At 30.9% G+C, this 10211-nt stretch overlaps 1 pseudogene across 1 annotated transcript; it reads left to right on the forward strand.

Annotated features, from left to right (window-relative positions):
• Positions 1–5333: 5333 nt before the first annotated feature.
• On the forward strand, positions 5334–6299 carry LOC145113348 (AUGMIN subunit 5 pseudogene; annotated as a pseudogene). The gene is made up of 3 exons (XR_013710762.1): positions 5334–5464; positions 5890–6022; positions 6103–6299. The product of XR_013710762.1 is annotated as an AUGMIN subunit 5 pseudogene (transcript).
• The last annotated feature ends 3912 nt before the right edge of the window (positions 6300–10211 follow it).

Below are 10211 nucleotides of genomic sequence, written 5' to 3' on the forward strand. Positions count from 1 at the left end.
TTTTTTTTGCTCCGTTTTTTTCACACCTCTATTATACATGATTATCTATATTTTCACCAATTTATAGCTATTAATATCATTTATAAAGCCGTGTGCACATACGGGATCCATTGCTCGTTTAGTGGTTTAACACTATAATGCTTATCAATACGTTCACATACATCTCACAAACACGTATACATACACATATACACGTACACGTATACCACAACTCATTCATGTATATAAATATACATATAAAAACATAATCCATCACAAGTTGCTGAAAAGTATAGGCATTACAATGTTAAACTGTGAAACGAGTACTTGATCCCGAAGGGGCACACGACTTTATGAATGATATTAATAGCTATAGGTTGGTGAAAATATAGATAATCATGTATAGTAGAGGTGTGAAAAAAACGAAGCGAAAAAAACGACGTTTGGTGCCCGAAAAATCGAAAATAAGAAAAATCTGTAGCTTCTTAGCTACGGTTTTTTCTTATTTTTGATTTTTCGGGCACCAAACTTCGTTTTTTTCGCTCCGTTTTTTTCACACCTCTATTATACATGATTATCTATATTTTCACCAATTTATATCTATTAATATCATTTATAAAGTCGTGTGCACTACGGGATCCATTGCTCGTTTAATGGTTTAACACTATAATGCTTATGAATACGTACACATACATCTCACAAACACGTATACATACACATATACACGTACATATATAACACAACTCATTCATGTATATAAATATACATATACAAACATAATCCATCACAAGTTGGTGAAAAGTATATGCATTACAATATTAAACTGTGAAACGAGTACTTGATCCCGAAGGGGCACACGACTTTATGAACGATATTAATAGCTACAAGTTGGTGAAAATAAAGATAATCATGTATAGTAGAGGTGTGAAAAAAACGAAGCAAAAAAAACGACGTTTGGTGCCCAAAAAATTGAAAATAAGAAAATTTTGTAGCTAATATGTAGCTACTTAGCTACGGATTAGCTACGGAATTCTAACGGAAAGCATACTCCGTAGCTAATCCGTAGGTAATAAGTATCCATAGGTATTCCGTAGCCATTCCGTAGCTAATTAGCTACGGAATAGCTACGGATTTTGCATTTGTAGCTATTCTGTAGCTAGTTAGCTACGAAATAGCTACGGACCCGCATCCGTAGCTATTCTGTAGCTATTCCGTAGCTATTCCTTTACTAAACTAGGGCATCCCATTCTGTAGCTGATCCGTAGCAATTCCGTAGCTAATTAGCTACGGAAATTTTCCGTAGGAAAACGCCATGTTTTCTAGTAGTGGGTGTGTTGATAATGTCTCTCCAAATGATCGAATGTTCAAGTGATCTTGCGGTGGGCAAAAGTGTAGATTTAAGAGCATGATTAAATGTGTGTACGTGTCTCTAAATATTATTAAAAGAGAAACCTTATGACATTATCTTAAATAATATGGGCCGTTGATTGTATTTCAATTCTATGTTTTTCACCCTTAGCTAATTGTCAAAAAAAATTAACTTGCATCCATTGAAATTGAATTTATTTAATTCTAATAAAAGTTTCTCATATTTTAAATCTTGAATTTCCGGTTATAAAAGTTTTAATATGGTCAACTTTAAAAACATATTACTAACAGACCAATTCAATTAAGGCATTAATATCAACCATTAATATAAATCCGTTTATATTAATAAACCATTAATATAAAACCCATTTTTATTAGGAAAACCATTAATACCAAAAAATCAGATTCAAATTATCACATACATATACGATTCATCCTTGAATCCGCGACTCACACTTATTCTCAATCGTTGCTTTTCTTCAAACATTCTCCCACAACATCATTCTCATTGCTGATAACTTCCATCATCATTCTCCGTTGCAATTTTTCGTTGTTGTGCACTAGAAGGTCAGTACCTTCTTTCACTTTTTATATTTTTTTCGATTATTTTTTTGTTCCTATATCAAATATATGTCTTCATATATTTCGATTTTCTTTGTCACAAATTACATGAAATCGTTTAACTATTTTTCTGAAACTTTTCAAATAAACAGAAAAATATATTGCGTACCTTTAACAAAACAGAAATTAACTATCTTTGGAATTGACACTAATTACGAAAATATTATTTTTATATATTATAGATGATTATGATTTTTTTTAAATATTATGTCATAAGAATCCGGTTAATTTTGGTATGATTTTAAAATATTTTGGCATGATCTTATTACACTTTTAGGTTGATTTAATAGGAAATAATATATAATCTATTTATGCATCCTTTGAAACTAAGTATAGAAACAATTTTGTTGACATCTATAATATATTTCATACCTCTTTATAAATCATACCTCTTTATAGATAAATACAGTGTATACATTCCTTTTATTTTATATAAAAGTTCTTTCTAATTCTAATTGTTTTCTCTTTCATTTTACACTCATGGCACAAAACACTACTAGAAAAAGGGCTTTCCTTGACAGACAAATTACGACGGGCATTAGTTTTATGACAGGCCCAAAAAAGTCTGTCATAAAAAGTCTGTCATATTTCGTAAAATATCAATGATTTGCATTAGTTAATAATGTCTGTCATGAATTTATTCGTTAATGTCTAAAAGTTAAAAAAAAAAAAAAGACACACAATATGTTTTAATGTATAAATTAATTTTTCTATTAGTTAATTTATTTAACAGTTTTACTAAGAAAATATACATAAATATTTTTCAGTATAACTTCTAGTACCTAAAGTACCCCTTCATCTTTTCTTGGTATTATTCTTGATCCCCGGAAATATTTTATATTCAATAAATAACTAAAATAATTAAAATAATATACTAATTATGAAAAAATCGATAAAAGAAAGTCGTGATTTAACTCACCACATTTGTCTCCAAAATAACATACATGTCCTGATTTGTTTTTTATTTCTCAAATTTGCCCTCTGTGGTGTTATTTCCTAAAAGCCCTACCCTGTTCTTTCAAAATCGTCAACACCACGAAAATCAAACGAAGAGCAAACATCGATCGATTAGGGTCGATGCGCTCAAAAAATTGACTCGTCGAAGCGCGATATCTCAATCATCATCGTTTCAGTCATCGTCCACCCTCACCAGATCGTAAAACACTTCATCTCTATTTTCGTCATTGTTCACCAATCTCCGACACGCTACAGATCACGCCATCGCCTTCGTTGCTTTTACATCGATTCGTGACCGGTGCCATATATTCACTTCTTTTACTTCGTTTCCTCCACTATCACTAGCAGGATCGTATCACTCTGTTCTTGATCCACGTTTCTAGAAGCTCGGACAGAGCCTAATCAAACATGGCACAAGGTATTCTCTCTCTCTCTCTCTAAACTTCATTTGTTCGCATTTCAATCAGGTGCAATTTGAGTACTTGTATTCAATTGATGAATTTGCAAATCAAGACGAGTTTTCATTGCCACACTTTGTAAATTTCACAACTTTGAGATTTAAATTCTATAAACGTTTGAGTTGTTACTAAATGTTTTACTAAGTGGTGTTGGGAAGATTTTTAAATGTGGATCGAGTGAATCCAGTAGTATCTCGGTCTGTGATGAAGCAATGGATAATTTTTCATCTCTGATTACTCAGAAAACTCATATTGATATGAGCAATAGCAGAGCTAGATTGGAGATACTCCTTAATTTCGTTAATGTGGATATTAGTTACTACTAACACATACTTCGTTTTGGAATATGCAATTAGTGTTTTTACTTATTAGCTTTCCTAATTTAAGGCAACCTGACATTCATTTCTTACATATTATGGATTTGGAGTAGTCAATTCAAAGGTGAAGATAATCCATGTGACTGGAATAAGTGACATGGATCCTTAGTTCCTTACAAATGGTCTAAATCAAAATGGAGATGCGTAATGGTACTTTACATGCCAACCTCATATAAAGAAACTGGTATTATTATTTTATACTTTCATTCTTTAAATTTCAAACCCATTTCAACAGGTGAGGTGGGATGAAGATGTTGGTAACAACAATCAAGAAGGAATCTATCCATGAGAGATTGATCTTTCGGGCGTATCTGTCCTACTTTTAAGCATTCACCCTTCTCTAAGATTCAAAAAACTTTGGTCCTCTGCAACTGACACAGGTCCTCTGCAACATTAAAACCAATATTAAAATTAGTGTAAAATGTTTTAATCATAAGAAGTAGGTTTTTGCAACTGACACAGGTCCTCTGCAACATTCAAGTCTTTACAAAAGTGATGCCTTCTCTTTTTGCTCCAAATTTTGAAGACTTCTTTATAAACACTTCAGATGCATTGAGATCCTTTCTTCCGTTGCTACAGATGAATCAATCTCAGTTATCTTTCAAGAATTGCAGGTAGTTTTATTAATATATTTTAAAAAAGATTGGATTGAATATATTATTTATTAGCTTTAAAACCATTTATAGGATTATGTGAGAGATCCCAATAGGAGATTATGTTTGAATTACAGCTTTAAAACCATTTATATTATATATATGAAGGAATGGAATCTATGAAGTTTTGATGTTTTTATTTTGGTTTGGATGGAGGGTTTGATCACAACAGAGAGAAGTGGTGTTGACCCAACAACTTCACGATTGGCAAAATCCATTGGAGAGGTTGAAAGTATTGGACTCCGGGAGGGATCCGATCTCCTTCAAGTGTTCATTACATATCTTTTCTAAAATAACTGCTAAATGCAACGTGCTTCCATTTATGTATTTGTTTATTATAAAATCATACTTTCATTTCTTTTTTTCTTATCAATGCTCATCTCCTTGAATTGAAGTGATACGTCTCTTTTTTAGTCACATACCTTCTTTTGTTCCTTTATTTTTAACATTCTACTTTCAATTTTTATGTCTTGTTAATACTCATGTCCTTGAAGTGGTAGGTTTTTAAAATAAGAGAGAGCTAAATTCAAGAAATAAGAATGCACTTTCATTTATCTGTTTACATTAACATCCAACTTTCATTTATGTTAGTTACAACATTGTACTTGCTAAACTTTTTCTTATTAAGACATCTCTATAAACTTGTGTTGTTCCTTTCAATTTCATATGGAGGCCTCAGATTTTGATGTTTTACATTACAGGTCAAAAAGGTCAAACCTCATGTCCTTGTTGGTTTATCTGGAGTTAGAGGTGCTTACTTACTTTTTTCATTGTATTTTAATTTTAACCCAACTTTAATGTATGTCTTACTGCTATAACTGTAAGTCTAATCTTTTAAAGTCTTACAGAAAGGTCCTTGTAATTGTTATTTTTTTTCTTATTTACAAAGTTAATATAAACTTGATTTTTTTTTCATATGATTAGGTTCGGAAGCTTGTGTTTTGGACGACTTAGCAAAAGCTATCAATCTGGTGCATATCAGGAGGGATCTTGTGGAAAGTGGTCACGCGTTGCTAAACCATGCTTATCACAATCAACAAGAATACGAAAGGTATGAGGGTGGAACTGGAATCCGTGATTCCGACGGAATTGGAATATGTGATTCCATTTCGATGCCAAATAAACGGAGTTTAATTCTATCTGAAGGTGAGAATCAGTGATTCCGACAGAATTGGAATCAGTGTTTCCGATGGAATCGGAATCAGTGATTCTGTTGGAATCAGAATCTATGATTCCATTCCGCTGCCAAATAAATGGATTTTAATTATATCTGAAGATGGAACCAGAATCAAGAATTACGACAGAATTGGAATCAATGATTCCGACAGAATCGGAATCTGCAATTCCATTCCTCCGCAAAATAAACGAAATTTAATTCTATCAGAATCCTTCAAATTCCATGTTTGATAAATTATACGGAATTATACTACATTCTTTTGATTCCGATTCCAATTTCTGATTCCATTCCTTTTGCAGGACAACAAGCTATTGTCTAGATTTGGCTTCTAAACAAGCGAAGACGGTTATGGAAAAGTGGTTGCCCGAGTTAAGGAATAGAGTTGTGAATGCTCAGAAGAGTCTTGAAGATTGTAAATATGTGCCTGGATTGGTGAGCAAAAAGGTTTTTCCTACAAATTTTTATATAATTAATTAATAAATGAAATATTTAAATATGAAATTGTGATGTAGTTGGAAGAGTGGTGGGAACAACCGGGATCAACGGCAACGGTTGTTGATTGGGTGAGGTTGATGGGCAAAATATGGCGGCTTGGAATAATCATGTGAAACAACTTCTTGCTTTTTATGACAAAGAACTTTTGTGAGTGTTTGTTTATTTTTATTTAGTTTGTGTATATATTATATTATATATGGTGTTCTTGTTATAATATATGTGTGTGTATGTGTTCTTGATTATTTAATGTTTTAGGGAGGGATTTGAATGTTAGGTTTAGAGGTGTGGGTTGTATTTTACTTGTAATGTGTGAACGTTAGGCTATGTTTTGGTAAAAGAAAAATGTTTCAATTTAGGAGTGTTATTTGTTTTGAGGAATTTATACATCCTTCCAACCCATAAAATTCATTACATACAAAATACGTCGTAAAACTATGTCAAAAATCATGTCGTATAGAATGTCATAAATGTGTATCATAATTACACAAGAATGTTACGAATTACGACATACAAAGTCAATCGTAAATGTATGTCGAAAACGTGTGTCGTGTATGTATGTCTTAATTGTGGGTCATAAAGGTCTGTCATAAAATTTATGACAGCCCAAATGCCTGTCATTATCCTTTATGTCATGGCTTTCAATGACAGACATTTGTCTGTCATGTATAGGCATTTACGACAGACAATGTCTGTCAAGGAAAGCCTTTTTCTTAGTAGTGAAACAATTGCGATGAGATCGTCTTTAATAAGGTTGTTGACGTCGATGCATCCAAGGAAACCTGAAAATTCGTGTTCAGGTACTCTTGCTTTGGAAGCAAACTTACAAAAACAACTCAAACATGTTCAGCAGCTTGGATATGATTTTAATTGACGAGTATGTACAATTTTTTCTTTTTATTATTATGTTGCTTTTAATTAATAAAATTTTAAACTTAACCAATTTTTTTACTTACGTGGCACTAAAATTCAAGCAACAATAAAAAAATCTCATTAGTTCGTTTGAAGCCCTATTTGTTGAAGGATCTATAAGTGAAATTAGTAGTTTTGGTATGGCCAGAAATGAAGGAGATTATATGTTGGTTAATCAAAAGTATAAGATTAATTTCTACAAAACAATCAATGTTCGTGTATCAAATGATTTTGTTGTTATGGTTGATCTTTACAATTTTGTGACTTTCCAGGATTTGATAGCCAGGAATCTCAACACTCGTGTTGCATTTGCTAAGATTTTATTTTAACATTCTACCTTATCTACAAATAAATATTTATTGTATTGCACATCTATAATACAACAACCGTTTATTTTTTTGTTCCAGATTTTCTTAGTCAGATTGTGTCGACTGATCCCATGAAAGTGATTATTGAAAATTCAAGGGAGAAACGGTTGATGAACCTGGTTGATCAGGATCGAAGGTAAATATATGTGTTTAAAACATTTTATTTTCTAAAGTATTTTTCTACATGATACCATAAAACATGTCGTTTGCATGAAAATGACATGTTCATGTACACTTCTATATACATGTTTATTTTAGCATTACTTAAAACATTTCGAATCCACTAACTACAAAATTCACCTTTTGTCATACAAGAAATAATTCATTGATCATTATTAGAGGGTCCATTTATGATCTTCTCACTAACAAATTGGTCAAATGTTGTTAGAGTTCTTTCACATGTTTTTTTTATCACATGTCTTCATATTTTTAAGTTTTAAACTTTCATCTTCAAATTTCATTTTTTAGTTACATACGCTCATTGAATTTTTTTTTTGTATAACATACCAACCTACTTTGTTTTATCTTTATATAGTAACAATAAAATTTATAAATTTGCATAACAAAGAGTAAATTACATGAATGGTCCCTAGGGTTTGGGGTAATTTGCACGTGTGGTCCCTAACTTATTTTTTTAACTCGGAAGGTCCCTACAGTTTGTTTTTGTTACGCGTTTGGTCCCTGTATTACCTAAAAAGACTATTTTGCCCTTGATTTTTTAATTTATTTAAATAAGGTGGGGTAGGTAAGGTAATGTAATATGAGGTGGAAGTGGGGTTAAGGGTGTGTTTATTTAAATAAATTAAAAAATCAAGGGCAAAATAGTATTTTTATGTAAGACAGTGACCAAACGTGCAACAAAAACAAACAGTAGAGACCTTCCGAGTTAAAAAAATAAGTTAGGGACCAAAGGTGCAAATTACCCCAAACCATAGGGACCATTCGTGTAATTTACTCCATAACAAATATACATATTTCGAATTTTGTCATAGTATTATAACTTACAAAATACAATTCCCTCCAAAATATTTTTCGTCAATAATTTCATCAATAATTTCACCCAATTTAAATTTGTATTTTCTTTATATAAAATTTTTTAATGATCCCGAGTTTTTCCCTCCAAAAGTATATCAAGCATCTATGTCTTAGATAATGTTGCCCCATTATAAGTATTACTTTCCAAAAATATATTCGTTTAATGAGGAATTTAATCTAATGAAGTAAGTTAATGTTAATTCAAACCGGATATATATTCTATAATTATTACACAGGTTTATTAAAAAAATTAATATCAAGGTGTAAACATTAAGTATTTTTAAAGTGAAATTTCAGAATACATACAAACGATAATGTTGTACAATGAAATATAAAATTGAATAGAGTGAAAAAAAAATTATTAAGACAATTAAGCATAGTTATTAAAAATTATAAAGTAAGATAAAAATTATAAGATATTAGAAGATTTGTAAAAAGTACAATTAATAAAAGCGTTACGGTTATTAGAAAACAAAATAAGACCGTTAAGATTAGTAAAAATGCAATATATAAACTAAATTATCACAATAGTAATGAAACGTCATTATTTGATATTTCATATAATTGAAAGATATACCAAATTACATTGATGATATACTAAAATTATTCAAAGTTGCGCCAAGACTAATGCAAAGTTCTTGCGAACACCAAATAAATAAGAACAAACATAAAAGCTAGCACGTATATTCATAATAAATTTAAAACAAACCAATCATTATTTAAAAAAGAATTTCCATTGATGATATATTAAAATTAAATCCATATAACATTTAATATTCCATAAATTATACTCTATGACTTTATTTGAATAAATGAAATAGTTGTACATATTTAATGCACTGAAAGAAAACAGTATATTGTTTGTCAATATAGGTTTAAATTAAACAACCTTATTATAGAAGGAACGTCTAATTAGAATGTTTATGCTTATATAACAATATCATAATCATATGTGACGAGGAAAATCGTTCAACTAATAAAACAAAAAATGTTGTCTACAAAGAGGTCCTTCAACGATTATAGATATTTATTGATTTCAATGTATTATCTACACATTTCAATAATACCAATAACCATAATTTTTTTTATAATTATTATGCAATATTTATGGACATTTGTATGTTTTTTATGCGTTCCCTGCGTTTAACGCGAGTTATAATCTAGTTAGCCAGTATAAAAATAAGTTTGTTAACTAAAAACATATATCTAAATAATCTATATATTATATACATTTTTTATATTACAATGGGTATTGAGATCATACGGTTCAACATAAATATACATATTTTGTTATATTTTCTTAACTGTCAAGGTTTTATTAAAAAAAAGACAAAACTGCACAAATGGTCCCTGTGGTTTGTTTAAAATTGTCACTTTGGTCCAAAAATAAATAAATAAAATCTCTCTCTCTCTCTCTCTCTCTCTCTCTCTCCCTCTCAAAGACCATCACCCGTCGCTGGAAATCGTTGAAGAACCCTAAGGTTTTCCAAATCACTGAAATTGGAGTTTAAATTCCAATCGAGCATGCTCCCTTCGAGATTAATCGCTTCCATCTTCTTCATACCCCAAATTTCATCGGGAATTTCAGAACTTAAATCATTGAATGAGAGATCAAGCTTAGTTTCTCAATTAAATTCTTGTAGTTATCATCCTCTTCACCTTCAATCTCTTCATCTTCTTCCCTATTTTTTGTTGTTTCGTCTTTCAACTCCTGATTCGGGCTTGAGTCCCCAATCCGATAGCAGTCGCTTCAAACCTAATTGACGCGAATCATTCTTGTGGATATCAGGAGGAATAATGCTGGATTTTGAGAA

Source organism: Lactuca virosa, chromosome 1, assembly GCF_052849685.1.
Source record: "Lactuca virosa cultivar CGN04683 chromosome 1, Lactuca_virosa_CGN04683_v6, whole genome shotgun sequence".
NCBI classification, from domain to species: Eukaryota; Viridiplantae; Streptophyta; class Magnoliopsida; order Asterales; family Asteraceae; genus Lactuca; species Lactuca virosa.